Here is a 15,317-nt window from a genome sequence, read left to right on the forward strand (position 1 = left end):
AAGGTAAAAACATTAGAGATCACTTGGTCCATTCAGACACCATTGTACATCAGAGCAACAGAACCATACAAGAATTATGGTCATTACCAGATGCAACAGGACATTATAAATGTGGTAATTGCGTGGCCTGTAGTTTGACTAAAGAAACCAAATTCTTTACACATGGTAACATCAATGTTAAATTGTATGATCTGACGAACTGCTCTACACCTAACGTTATCTACTGCATCTGGTGTCCATGTAATTTAATTTACATAGGACAGACTACACAACCTGTAAAGGTCCGGATCGGCCAACACAGGAGCCGTATTCGGTGTAAAGTGATGAATGCCCCTTTGGTAGATCATTATATTGAAAAGGACCACACGGCCAATGATTTACATTGGCAGATGGTGGAAAAAGCTAAATTGCCACCCAGGGGAGGTGATATCTCCCTTATCCTTCAAGCCCTTGAATGCAAATGGATAGATAAGTGTGGATCTATCAGAAATGGTTTAAATAGCCTTGAGGAGTGGCGGAGATTTATAAGTCTAAATTGAAAAAAATGTTTCTGTTCCTAACCTATGTGTTCCTTCCTTTATGTATCGGACAGGGCCCTGTCATGGATTAGACAACTGTACAACACATAGATTATATATGACTACATGTTATAAAAAAACAATTTTGTTTAATATTTTTTTCATGAATTATTGTGCTTAAATAACTTTGATATACCGGAAACTTAGTTGGTATATATTTCAAAAGATTTGTATACTTTGATTGCTCTATATATTATAATTGGGTGGTATAGAGTGTGTAAATAACGTGTTCACTCAGACATGACAATTGCAGCACTGATATGTTTTGAATCGATAGACTGTGATGAATTGTTACATTCCATTAATGATTGTGTTATTACCGTTCAAAGATGGCCACTATGTTTGCTGTGTTTAATTTTAGAAAAGACACCTTAATTGTATGTCCATTACACAAAAAAAGTGAATCTATATTTGGTTTTCCCCTTACAATTTCCATTTTGAGAGGGTAGAGATGTGCAACAATACTTACAAGAAGGATGTTAAGTGTCTAGATAGGTGTCATTCCATGAATGTTACACCCTATGAATGATATTGGTATTACCGTTCAAAGATGTCCACCATTCTTGCTGCCATTGTTTTATGATAAAACACCTTAATTGAAAGTTTATTACACAAAACAAAGTGAATAGAGATTCGGTTTTCTATCCTCCCTTTTCTCTCAGGAATGGTAATCTATGTAATAGCTCTAATCTTGTAGATCCATATCATTTGTTTGATTATCGATAGGTCCATGCACCCTTATGGATAACTAGGATTATTTTTACCACTAAAAGATGGCCGCCACTCTCGCCGTTTTTTTATCTCAGCCTCTTATATATAGACACTGGTTACTTCCGGGTTTGTGTGCGAGATTGAGTCAGCCACGGACACAATACGGATTAAGGGTGAACCGGGCGACTGGTCACGAAGTAAGTAGATGTTTGAAGCTATTAGTTAAAGTTAGATGTAGCTCTAGAATATAATAGGGGACTGGCGCTAACCTTGAGAACTTTTAAATAATTACAGTGGGCCAGCGCCGCTGAAACTGTATCCAGCAGTTTTATCACTGAAACAAGAAGATTCGTTCTTCTCTCACGTAATCGAAATATGTGAGTAGACTTGGTGGTAATTGTTTTCTGAGATACTGTTAGTTACAGCTTGGGTAATAACTAAAGTTTCCTATACATTACAGAAGTTCGAAGTAGGAGTGAAGTAAACCCTAGAGAATCCGAATGTCTTAAGATTCTCCATAATAATATTTGATTTACGATTTGATCCCAATACTTGGAGGAAGAGAAGCCCAAGTAAGTGTGCTAAATGATACTGCACCCGGGTGATTCAATTGAGATTTCCATTATTGAACCAGTACTAAAAATAACACTCCCTGCCTACAGGTCTGGATGTTATTCTTCATCCACTATATCTTTTCACATACTGGATCCTATACGGACGAATGTATGTTCTACATCGGTAAGCCAAGAATTTGTATGCCCTCATGGTCCCTATTTTTCTTTATCGAGCATTATATTAAATATTGATCATGGTATAGTTATATTTTTTCCTTTCTCTCCTTTTTTTAGTCCCCAGAAATACAGTCCTGATGAGACCCCGCATTTAAAGTGGGTCGAAACGCCGTCGACAATAGAATAAGAGACAGCTTTGACTGAACTATTGTGCATTGAATATAATCTGTCCTTATAATTTTCCAATAACCTTATAAACTCTTGTCTTTTTTCTCATTTGGTCACGTTACAAAAGGTTATCGTTCTTTCACTGGGGTTTACTTTGCACTGCGAACGTAGGAAATAATTGTGTTTTGTATATATAAGAAGTTTTTATATGTGATTTAAATATTGTATATTAAATAAAGTAACCTCGGCTGAGGTTTTGTAGATCTCAAAATAAAATAGGTCTTGTGTGGGCTTACTGTGATTATTATTAATTTGGCTTTACTTTATCTCTATTTTGTCATTGTTCTTGACTTGCATGTGTGAGATTGACTCAAAAGCAACCATTGATGTTGTATTTAACAGATGAACATTTATAAATGAGTTCCTCGTGAATTTTGTTAGCAGTACTTCGTACTTACCCGGTTCACAGGGACATAAGGGTCGCTCTTGTGATTTAAAATACAGAATCACCGGGGTCACAGAAGGAAACCGGGCACAGAATCATGGGGGTCACAAACGGAAAACGGGCACAGAATCACGGGGGTCAAAGAAGGAAAACAGGCACAGAATCAAGAGGGTCACAGAAGGAATACGGGCACAGAATCACGGGGGTCACAGAAGGAAAACCGGGCACAGAATCACGGGGGTCACAGAAGGAAAACCGGGCACAGAATCACAGGGGTGACAATGGGAACAGAAAGAAAGAAGGGTAGAGGAGAAAATACAGACACATAGGGAAGACAGACAACAGCAGTCACAGACAACAAAAAAGAAAACGATAAGGGCAGTACAATGAATGACACCGACAATAGGACAGACCTAAGGCCTACCACTGGCCACCAGAGATGAGGCATAGGTGGTAGCCTGCAGGTGGAGGAGGGCCTCAACTTTCCTCAGCAGCAGCAGCTGGGGCAGGGACAGGGCGCACTGGCGGTGCTGTGTGGAGGGGGAGCGACCTACCTAACAAGGTCAAGGGTCGCTCTGACTGCTTTCTTGTGAAAATTGTTATAAGTGCGGAGTTGGTTTGTATAAAATCCTAAGAAACTACATATGAACAAAAACTGATTTACTAACCTTTTCTATAGAAAATGTCCCAGTGAGATATTTACAAAAACAACAGTTGATGGACAGAATGCAGAACAATGTCATACATTCACCCCAGTACAAAGATCTGGGCCTAAATCCGTCGTTTTTTTGCTCACCATGCCATTCCAGTTAGAACCCAGCCATATGCAAATCAGTTTTGACCCTGTGCCTCATGGGAACAGTCCAGCCCGAACTGCCAAGCCAGGTCCTCCCTGGACTGGAACCAAGCATCCTAGGACCATTTTGCCAGGTCTAAACTGGGGAGGCATGGTGAGCAAAAGAATGATGGATTTAACCCAGATCTGTTGACTGGGGAAGAATGTTTTGATGTGTTCTGCATTCCGTTTATCAATTGTGTGTCTTTTCCAGTGAGATATTTAGACATATAAAACTGAGCAGAAAAAGTAACTTGAAAAGTAATATGAAAAATAATGTACAAAGTAATCTAATAGGTAATTTAAAAGTAATGTCAATTGTTTTATGAACAAGGGCTTTACCTGTGAGCAATACAATTGCATTAAACTGCATTCAAACTGTATTTACCTGAATATTTCTTGCAAAGTATTGTCACACTAACCTGTACCAGGCTTGGCTTGGTTCTAGAAAATAAACTACAACCAAATTATATATTAATGCAAACAAATTAGTCTGAGTTCAGTCTTTGAGTGTGTGATGTCATTTCTTGCCTGAGTGTGTACAATAAATGCTTAACACTACCCTTTGATAAAGCCCACACTACCACAAATAGAGAGTAAAGTATTATCTACTTTAGCCTCTTCCTACCTTTGGGGATCCACGGGCGCTGTGCACAATATACCTTACTTTGGTATAATATATACAGAGCCAGCTTCCTACACCTACCTATTGCCATTTTTAAAAAGTTGACATAGGTAGGTATCAGCAATAAAACCTAATACTTGCCTATATCTAAAGCCGTAACCGAGAACACGGCCAAAGTTTGCTGAAAATTACATGGTTGCCTTTTAGTTTTGTAGGGGTAGTCATTAGCTTAATGATATACTGCCTTGTGCTCTGCATGTACATAAGTATGCCCCAAAATTAATGTGGTATGCTGCAGCACAATATACAACCAAGTGTTTTGTCACTTAGAACTTTAACATTACTTAACCAATTTATACGCAACACCAAAAACCTATGTTCCTTTCATAACCTACTTTCCTGCATAATTTCAACTACATCTGTTCAGACTCGTTCACATTATGTCTCTTTGGACTATACTCCACTACATCACACGTCACTCCCCTCTACGCCATTACACTCTGTTCCACTCTTGTTTACCTTAAGCTAGTCAACTCTATGCCACTCTACTCTATGCCACTTTAGTATATGCCACTCCACACTCTGCCACTTCAATCTATGCCACTTCACTCGACACTATTCCACTCTATGCCACTCCACTCTATGCCACTCCACTCTGTGCTACTGCACTTTACGCCACTCCACTGTAACTGTAACTCACATCTCTTTACAATGCACTGCTTATACCCTTTCTTATTACTTCACTTATACTATATGAAATCATAGCTTTCATAAAAACACTAAAACATCTGAAATAGGATAATTTGTGAGAACACCGTGCATCATAAAGGCACATGATATAGTTATTGTAGTATGGCTAGTGAGTTGACAGCACTGTATTTGGAGGTTCATGAGATATAGAATTTGAAGCTGGTGAGTAAAGTATAAGTTTAGGACATAATTATAACTTCAGAATTTCTAATACCTTTGTATTTTAGGTTTGGTTTGTATAGAAACAATAACTAAAGTTTTTCTAACTTAGGGCCTGATTTAGGACGCGGTGGACTGGTTACTCCGTCACAAGGGATGACGTATATCCCCTCTGACGTATTCCTAATCCCATGGGATATGGGCCATTAGTTGTAACCTTTTAAGGCATTTGAGATGCACTAATTGCATTAGAAATATGCAACAGTGAATGTTGTATTGTCACTGTCAAAATTCATAGTGAGCTGTATCATCATGAAAAAGTCAATAAAGTGTACATCACAGTGAGGTGCATGAGGCAGACTAACAGAAATACTACAGCAACTGACTATTGGCTCTGCAAAATCTATTTCATATATTGGAAATCCTAAATGAGTAGAAGGCAAACACCAGTTTTCGTTTTAAATAAAAAAAAAATTGGGTTTGGAGGAGATGATCTATGCAGAGGATGCTGAGAGGGTCCAACTTCCGCCAGCTGCAAACTGCTAACGCTGATTGGGAGCACCGGAGCAGAGGTGTGCTGAGGTGCTGAGGTGTGCTGCAGCGAAATGGAGAGGTGATAACTGGGCGATAGCGGGAGCCGCTCAAAGGCGTAGGAGGGCAGCACTACGCCAGCACTACCCCAGGATTGACAAAGCGTGTTGCTGTACTCCCATGATGCTGCTTTTCCTGGGTTTTGTCTTCTTGGAACGTGTGACTCCATGCTTCGCAGGTGCCGTCTGTGCTGTTCAAAAACCGGCAGAGTGCTGCTCCATCTTTCTACTTGTTCTGGTTCTAGGATTCCAGAATTTCAGGATTTTCAGGATTTTCAGGATTTCATATTCCTACCGGAACATTACACAAAGGCCCGTAGCAGGACTGCGAGGACCAGCGTGCTGTGCGGCCTCACCTGCCGCAGCTGGTCCTCTTCCCGCTTCTATTGCTAATCTTCAAAAAGTGGGCTGGTCAATTATCACCTGTGTTGCTTGCAAAAGGGGCGTGTTCGCTCCTACTATATCGATCGACTTTTATCTCTGGCCCGTGGGACGTGCGCGGGCCAAGGGCGGGCCCGTTAGTGACTGATAGAGATTGGACCGGGCCCTTTCTCTAACCTTTGAACCCTTCTAACTTGTAAGTTACTGTTCGAGTGTCTTGACTTGTTCTTCACCATCTACTATTATAGGCATTTATTTTTACTCACACCCCTGGTCCATCTACTACGATGTCTACCAGAGGTACACGGAGCAAAACTGCAGCGGGAGGGGAAAAACTCATAGGCCCAGTAGACAATTTTATCACAAGGGCAAATTCCTTTATTGATCAAGAGATAACCCAGTTGGAACGAAGAGTCTCACAGGATCTTGCCTTCGCAAGAAGATCGTCCCTGGGTCTTATCTCAGCTGTAAAGACTCCTGATAAGGCTAAGGACAGACCCCTTGTGCACGCTGAAATTTATAGCGTACCGACCGAGGTAGACTTATCGGTATCACAGTTTCTAACTGACTCACAATCAAGCCTTACCCTGGAAAATACCCCGGATCTCAGCCTGAACCTATTTACTGAAAGTAACGTCACTAGACAGTCCAGGGGAAGGCGGGAGGGTGCTATACCAAAGAAAAAAACTGAAAAAAAGAAGAATATAGAAAAAGTTGGTGTTACACATAAAATGTCAGATAACACTAGAGTGGAACTTGAGCACATAGCACCTTCAGGTCAGTCACACCCTGAAATTAATCCGACAAACGGGGGTGTAAGGCCAATTAGCCCTGAGGCTTCTGCTATCCTTGTGGCCGACAGTGATACTGACGAAGTTGAGGGGCGACTTTTAATTAAAATAGATAATTTACTTAAAGTCCATCTTTCCCCATTGGAGGTTAGATTGTCCCGTGTAGAGAATTTGCTATTTGAATTATCAGCTCTTATTAAAAATGGAACATCTAATACTGTATCTAAAAGAATGGTCGCTAAAGTAAATCAACCTCCCAAGCCACTGAGCAGAAACACGGGGGGACCCCTGCTAACACTAAAATTATACCTACTACCGAGTCGCAGCCAAAACTTAAGACCTCTGCGACTACAGACAACAATAAGGGAACTAGCTCCAAGAATACTACCAATCATTCCATCCAGGAAGTGAAAACAAATGGGCCTTTGCCTCCACTTCCAAATAAAGTTCGGTCCGGGGGAGGAGGCTTTGGTAGACCCATTGTAAATTTACCACCTGAGTCAGTCCCTTATGTGGTAGTGATGACAGGGGTCCCTGAGTTAAATGACCACAAGGAAGAACTCAATTGGTCATTGAAAAATAAGGTCATACATTGGTTAAACATAAACAGACCACCACCCCCAAATTACCCTAGCAGGATCCTAACGGTCTGTAGGGTACATTGGATAGGGAAGGAAATGAAAACAACCCAGGGTGATTGTATTGTGATAAATTTTGAGGATCCCTATATGGTCGATTACATATGTTCCTGGAATTTGCATGCCGGAAATGACAGGATTCAGACTAAACATCTCTCTTTCTTCTACCCCCCCCCAGTTGGCGCCCTGGTTCTGACTATGATGCTTATGAGGGAAATTGGCGCAGAGTAGGCAGACATGACTGGGGGAGCGATTGGGGGGATTGGAATGGTAACTTCGGTTATAATGGAGAGCGAGCCTATAGAGAACCTTGGAGAGGCATACAGACTACCAATAGATATGAATGTTTGGAGATGGTGGACTGACTGGACCCAATCCCCGTGGGAAAGCTTACGGAACAAGTAGTACCCTCCAACCCTCTTTGCCCCATAGTAAACGAAAACCCATGGTTAAGCTTACAAGTTAAAACCTCAACCGAGCCGCCCAGGATAGATAGTCCAGCATGTAGTATGTCTTCTGTTGAGATCATAAGGGATGATGAGATGACTTTGGTTCCTTTATTAAGCCCAGGTTATATTTCGAATCCCACCACGTTAGACATAGGATCATCACGACGTGCCCAAAAGACTAGGATGGGGTTATTATCATGGAACATAGCGGGCCTTTCAAACAAAATTAGGGACCCTATCTTTGTGGAACTTATAGATAGGTTTGAAGTAATTTGCCTGCAGGAATGTTGGGTGAAGGATGAGATACATATGGTGGGGTTTCGCACACATTTCCTTGCAGCGCAAACTAACTATAGAGGGAGGTGTTCTGGGGGCTATGTACCTACATAGCGAATAAAAGTATTATAACCAGTAAATGCTTACCCAACGGGGGATCTCAATACTATCAACTTCTCTCCCTAAGGTCAGGCGAAAATCACCCTATCCTCCTGATTAATTTTTACAATAATATCCCAAAGGCCGCTTTACAAAGGACCTTAGAGGAATTAAATGATGCTATCCGTAAGGGATTGGGATCTGACCAAAAAGAACACTTTATCACTTTAACGGGGGATTTTAATTGCCATTTATGTATGCATGGTGATATGGAGATATGTGGCATGGTGAATCTTAGGGGTGATCCCTGTACTCATTTTGAGCACTCTGTACTCGGAAATCTACTAAACCATTTTCTATTTGAGTGGGACCTGGGCTATGTAAATGAACTTTGTGTTCCTCCGATCCATTTTGAACCCACCTTTTGTGGGCGGGGGTGCCGGACTATTATAGACTTTACATTGGTCTCTAACAATTATCACCGCAGTGTACTCTCGTTTAACTTAGAGTACATTGCACTTAGTGACCAATATCCAATTGGCTCTAGTTTTGAAAATGGCAGAGAGGCAGTAAAGCCACCAATGTGGTGGAAAATATCTACTTACATGGGATTTCCTTGGCTAGAACCAATGGATACGTTATTAAATGGAGTAAGGTAAATCCGACTAATTTCTTAGAGAACTTGGTAGCAGAACAGAAAAATGATTTTATGACCTGTTTAGAGGAGAACCCTAACCCCACCAAGGTCATTGCAGCTTTTGACAAGATTTCAGTCCCCATTAGCAACAAATTAACTGGTACAGCACGAAAAGAGGGTCACAGTAGAATAGAGAGATGGTTTAATCAAGAGTGCACCAAAGCACATTCTCATTTGATCCAGACCTTAAAAAAAACCCCAAGAAACCAGCTAGATATTAGAGTAGCCAGAGCTTCCTATAAGGATGCCTTAAAAAAACGGAGGAAGGATCTGAAGCACTCTGCCTGGGAAGCCCTATTAAAAGCGAGTGCATTAAAAGATACTACTGCATTTTGGAATGCAGTTAATGCCCCATTTTTTGTGGAGAGAAATTCTGACCAGATAGAGATTGTCATTGAAGAAACGCTCTGGGTTAAACATTTCACCGAGTTAAACAAACAAGAGACTCGTACTGGACTAATGAGTTCATTGGTGGGAGTTACGAGCATCAGAGAACCTGATGCATTAGTCCTATTTCCCCTTAATGTAGTCTTCTCTTTAGGTGGAATTAGCATTGGCAGATAGTTCAAATAGTAAAGCCCCGGGACCAGACGGTATTCCACTTGACATCTATAAGGATAACGTCGCCCTATGGGCACCGCTCCTGACCAACGTTTTAAACAGCTGTAACATCAAGGGTTTTCCAACTACCTGGCAGGAAGCTATTGTAGTCCCCATCTGTAAGAACGGGGACAGAAACGATCCTAAATGCTATAGGCCAATCTCCCTCCTTGACTCGCTAATGAAGGTAGCGGGCAGAATTCTTTTAAATCGCCTCCAATCATGGGCTGAGGAGAAAACCGTTCTTTCGAAATTCCAGTACGGCTTTAGGTCAGGTCTTGGCACTGTCGAACAAGGCCTAAACTTGGCCTTGGTAATAGGTAAATATTCGGCAGCAAAGAGGGGAAATTTATTTATGACCTTTGTCGACCTCAGCTCGGCCTTCGACTGCTTGAATCATGATATTTTGTGGGCTACCTTAGTAGACCTTGGTATTGATTTTAATATTCTTAATTTTTTTAAAGAGTTATATAGAGGAGCAGGGGCTAAAGTCCGCTATGGAAAACTGGGTGAATGCATGCCCAAATTCCCAATTGAGAAAGGTGTCCGCCAGGGATGTATCCTGGCTCCTTTTCTTTTTAATATATATATAAATGGGGTGGCAGACCATTTATTAAAAACAGAGGTGGACTACCCGCAAATAGATGGTGAACGTGTCCCTATTTTTCTGTATGCCGATGATGCGGTCATTATGGCCCGAACACAAATTGGCCTCCAGAAGGCCTTTACCAGCTTCTCGGCATACATGGGAGATAGGGGCCTTAGGATTAATATTGGAAAGACCTTCACTATGTGCTCCTCGAACAAGGTAAATATTACCTGTAATATTCACTTAGAAAAATCAAAGATAGGCTTAACCGATACCTTTTCCTATTTAGGAATTGTTTTTAACAAGAGGGGTACTTGGAGATCAGCGATCATGACTAGGAATTTAGCGTTCTCACGGGCTATTGGCGCTCTGAAGCAATTCGCAAATAAGCTAGGGGGTAGGCCAGTACGCATCCTGATTGACATATATAAGGCGAAATGTGTATCGACGGCTGTGTACGGAGCTGGTATATGGGGGGTTGCAGATTGTCAGGAAATTCAAATAAAGGAAAATGGTTTTCTCTGCTACCTGCTCGCTGTTCCCCGCTCCACCTCTTCCTATGTTTGTCACAAAGAACTAGCCTTGTCTTTTATCTCGGATCTAATTAAAATCAGTCCTATCTTGTTGTGGCATAAGATCTGGACTACAGCAGAAACTGCTCTTAATAGGGCGATTATTGCTGATTGTATCAAACTTGAAGGCTTTAAAAAGATCCAGTGGCTCTCTTATGTTCAGGAATTTTTTAAGAATATCGGACGCCTTGAATTTTATGATTCCCCCGGGACAATGTCTTCGATCTCCAGACAGGCCTTGAAAGAAGTTTGTCTTGCCCATCTGGAAGATCGACGCTGGTGCCTCGAGGGAAAAAAGGCCTCTGTTGTTTATCATCAATTCCTGCTGCAAAATCCTGGGCTACCGCTTTATCTATCACCCGATCAGACAAGTTATAGCAGAATGCTCTTAGCTCGTTTGAGAACTGGAAGTTTTTTCAGGATGTTAACTTTTCCTAGCCAAAATGATTGGTCATCGCAGTTAACGACTTGTCCGTGTGATGATTCTTCCACCCAATCAATCATTCACTTTGTTTTGTTCTGTAGATTTTACGAGTGGGGCCGGAAAAGATATTTACTACGTCTCCTTAAACTTTGGAACCTGAGACGATGCAGACCAGCATTATTTAAATTATTGAGCTTATCTGATGAAATGACTATTACCGATGTGTCTAGGTACCTGAAATATGTGATTAGATGCAGATCCTCCATGGTTTGATTGAAATCCTCATGAGTTTATACGACTGTTGTTCTATCCTTGCACCCTGGAGCAAGGGGTTTCGGTTTTTACGAATTATGTACTGTATACAGATTTTTAAACATTAATTGTTACTGTTTTACTGGTTATAATTATTCTATTTGCTTTTATGATTTTAATGTAAAATCGAATAAAGCTATCTTTGAATTGGAATTGGAATTGGAATTTGAGTGTGGACAGAAAGACGCCCTGTAAATTTTTTGTAAATATTTGCAAAGGGAAGGATAAAGTCATGCTAAGGATTGTCTGGTGTGTGGCAGGTTAACTGGTATTTCTTTTTGGAGGGAGGTAATATATGTATGAGGAGAGGGTGAGGAAATATGTTTCAAGACACCAAATGTAACACAAGGATAGGCTCTGAGGAAGGTGAGGCTACAATGAGTATGACTCTCCCATGATTCCTCTAAGCCTGCACGTATGGTAAAACCAGGGACATGATTTGGGTGTGCCATAAATAATATACATAACAATCCTAAAAGTGTAGATTGTTGTCAGTGAATAACATCAATATTTTTCACCTCAGGATTCGGAGAAGCATTATGAACAATTCAAGCTTCAATCTCATTGTCTTTTGATGCCACTCAGGACCTCTGGGAGCAAACCGTCTAGACAGCTATGTGAAATGCTTGTTAGTCATAAATGTTTCCTTGCTCAGGGAGAACCTATAACGTTTCCAATTGAGTAACTTGCACTTACATTTAGTTGTGTACTAAATGAAACATTTGACCATAAATATAATTCAGCGAATAAGAGCAAAAACCCATGCAAAGGATGATGGCCCTTTGTGGTTCAAGTTAAACTGGGAGAGCAGTGACATTCATAGATTACCGATCTTGAACCTTGGGAAAATACAAAATTTGCGGTAGCTAAATGTGGCAATACATTTCTGTTTGAAGGTGACCATGAAGTTGCCTTGAGTCTTCTTTTGTCAAACCGTGTTATGTAAAAAAGAAGTATGAACAAAGCTTCATTAGCAGGAATCATTTTGAGAAGTTTTGAAGAGAGGTAATTGAAAGCCCTGCCTCATTGGCCCCTATGCCACAAATGATAGATTCATTCTGAGGGTATCCATGTGAACTCATTTAAAAAGAATGTCATGCACCTGTGGAAATATCCATGCATTTACTGAATACTCTATTTTGACTTTAAAGCATGAACTCTTAATCTAACTAGACCAACTTATCCCATTGCTCCTGATAACATTCAGAGCTCATATTGGCAGCCCATCTAATAGGAATACCGAAGCAGGTTGTTAGGCTGACCAACAGCTATTCAAACCATCACCACTGAAATTAATTATATGCAAGTATCTAGATATTTGGTATGGGTACGCAGGAAACCTCCTTGCTTTTTACTATGTGATAGGTTGACAACCCCAGCTTAATTCAAACATATATTTGATTCCCCTAAATGATGAATAGTGTTCTATCCAAATACCAGAGATGATTCTTTCTTTTCACCACAGCCTTTAAGTTTGACCCTTGTACCCAACCACTATACACTTCCAAAATATAGATGCACAATCTGATAGCCCTCAACCTCTAGCCCAACAGAGCAGCAAACAACAAAACCTACCACAAAACCTGAATGTGTGCAATATGCAAAGCAAAAATGAGAAATCATCTAAACTGGTACACAATTCACAAATATATTTGGGTACTTAGTTTAAAGTTAAGAAAGAAGAGATTCAAAGAGACGTACATGTTTTTGGAAGAAACCATTATAGATAACAATAAAACTATATACTCAAGAGCTGTGTGTGTGAGTGTATGTGTTTTTGTACCTTGATAATTCAATTGTTTACTGAGACATAACTCCAGTTATTTTGCAACACTTCTAATTGAATTACCTGGAAAGTCATGTGTGTTCCATTAAATTATTTGAGTACAATGTTACTGTGAAAAGGAAACCTTTATTTTTCAGACAGATGGGATATAAATTCATGAGACACTCATTAGCATTCTTCATATCTAAAACATTTCCATCTGTATCATTAAAGAAATTTAATAGCAGGTTTTCTTTAATCCTTTAATCCACAAGTGTCAATACCTATACCGTATATCCCACAGGATTAAACCCAATCCACTATAATCGTCATAACCCTAACTCTTAACCCTTTAATTCCTTAACACTATACACAAAACCCTTAATTCTTAAACCTGTACCTTACCACGTTAACTATTATACCCTTAACCTAAAACCACACATTTTAACCCCATAACCTCACATCTATTCCCCTAATGCATAATCCCTATTCTGTTAACTTTAAAGTAAAGTCTCATCTTTTGGCCTCAGTATGTGTGTGTGTTTGTGTACTTGTGCATGGCCTCTGAAAATACATAGGCCTTTAGAGGTAGAACAAAGTCTTACTTTTATCTTAGATAAATATGAACATAATGATTTAGAGTCAAAACAATACAGAAGTCCCATCCATCGTATTACAACTGTATGATAGTCTAAGGCACTTGTAATATGGTGGAAGAAGTATCTGTCCAATTTTGAGTATCCCATCCACATACTCTAAATACGACCCTCAGTCAAGCAATCTAATGCATAGGTGAACTTACCAGCAGTAGTAGTATTCAAGCGCAGTAATTAATGTCAGCGTTTAAAGAAATTGCAGCTATCACAAGCTAACACAGCTCCAACCTCCTCTTTCCAAGTCTCCAAGGAAAGTGACCACTGCAAATGAGATCTAGAACTCTCAGCCTCAGTGTCCTAGGCAGCAGGAATGGATCCATTATGACACTGTCAGCAACCATCTGCTTGTTATGTTTCTATTTCTGCTACCTGGCAATGTCTGATGATGTCACAGACACAGAATCTGCATAGGGTGGAAGACTAACTTGAGAATCCTGGTGTGTGGGAAAATCCAACAAACCACAGAAGCAAGATTATCATTAAAGAAAATGCAGAAAAGGTCACAGTTATTCAATAAGGGAATGCCAACAAGCTTTCCCACTTTGTTCCAATGGCACAGTGTCAAAAGAAGCCACATCTGAACATACACTTTGTCACTGGAACCAAGCTATACCTGTCTCATGAGCCCTAACTAGGGCAAAACCAGTCTTGGGTTGCTTATGTTCTGGTTCAGAGGAGAACCTGGTCTGTTCCTATTGGAGCAGAGTCAAGACTGATTTGTATTTGACTGGGTCCAAACTGAGGTGCCATGGTATCGAAAATAATAATGGATCGGGATGAACCCGAGTAATTACTAGAGGACGAGATTAATTCAATCATTCCATCCCTTACTTTTCCGTGCACTTAAATAAAAAACCAGACATTATTTGTACTTTCTAATTAATGGGAAGGGTTTCCTAATTTCACAATGACACAATGTATGTGACACATTTTACCAAAACTGGAGGCAACATTCTAAAAATATAAATGGAATTAGTGAATAATTTGTACTGCTTCTACACAAGCCACATGCATACAAATGGACACAGAACAGTGGACTTAGGTCAGCATTATGCTCCCCTTTGAATTATGGTTCCAGATAGTATGGTGTTAGAATCATAGGTAAAAACATAAAGTGTTTTTCAACCTACCTGAAGCCGAAAAAGAAAAACATACCTCGAGGTCACACCTAATTTTCACCTTTTTCCTATAAGCCACAAACATCAGAATTGGTACCATAATGCGTACGTATCTCAGCTATAATCTACAATTCAAATGAAGTCTTTACCTTATACGCTTCGAGAATTATAGGGCTCATTCTACTATGTATTATATCCTATCCATTTCAATGGAGTGACCAGATGGCCGGAAATTGAAAATCGCCTCGTATGGATTCAACTTCTATTGTGTGTATCTTCTGTGTAGGCCAAATGCATTTAAATTGGCACACTGTAGTAGGCTATGCTATAGAATGTGTTGCATTTGCTAATTAAGCTC

The sequence above is a fragment of the Triturus cristatus genome, chromosome 2_2 (assembly GCF_964204655.1).
Source record: "Triturus cristatus chromosome 2_2, aTriCri1.1, whole genome shotgun sequence".
Taxonomy (NCBI): domain Eukaryota; kingdom Metazoa; phylum Chordata; class Amphibia; order Caudata; family Salamandridae; genus Triturus; species Triturus cristatus.